Raw genomic sequence first — 605 nt, 5'->3', positions numbered from 1 at the left:
CCCACCCCCACCCCCAGTGTTTGCTTAAGCTGCGCAGTTCTGAAGCGTTCTCACTGAACCTGGGCCTGGCATCCTCAAGGACGCTCCCCTCTGGCCCAGCACTCGCTTCCAACACCCTCTGCAGCTAATGCAACGGGGCGTGCCTCATCTTCTCTCCCTGCTGCCCTTTATTTATCAAACATAACACACGGCAAAGAACAGCAAGCAGGAACTTTGTAGAACCCGCAGGACTCTGCTGGCAGTGACGTTTGGAAGAGAAAAAGAAAATGCTCTATAAGATACTGTGAAGGAAAACCCCTGTTTGGAATTCTCTGCTATTCTTTGGACGGCCTCTTACTCTGAAAAAATAAGTTTGCTTTCTAGCCTGCTTGAATAATGGGGGAGAAAAACTTAGCTGTCTGACCTTGTAGGCCAGAGACTAGATACACCCAATGCCATGCCAGGTGCATTTTTTAATTGGATAGAACTGTGTAGTTTTCAAGGCCGCCACCAGCAGGCACACAGAGGGCTGGCTCTTCCATAAAAAGGGAAGTTCTGCTTGTAGCTTTGCTTAGAATTTGGATTCATTTCCCTGAGCCCGCCGCGGTGAATAGAGTGTTAACTCC

The sequence above is a fragment of the Myotis davidii genome, unplaced genomic scaffold (assembly GCF_000327345.1).
Source record: "Myotis davidii unplaced genomic scaffold, ASM32734v1 scaffold238, whole genome shotgun sequence".
NCBI lineage: Eukaryota > Metazoa > Chordata > Mammalia > Chiroptera > Vespertilionidae > Myotis > Myotis davidii.
This window is presented reverse-complemented; position numbering follows the sequence as displayed.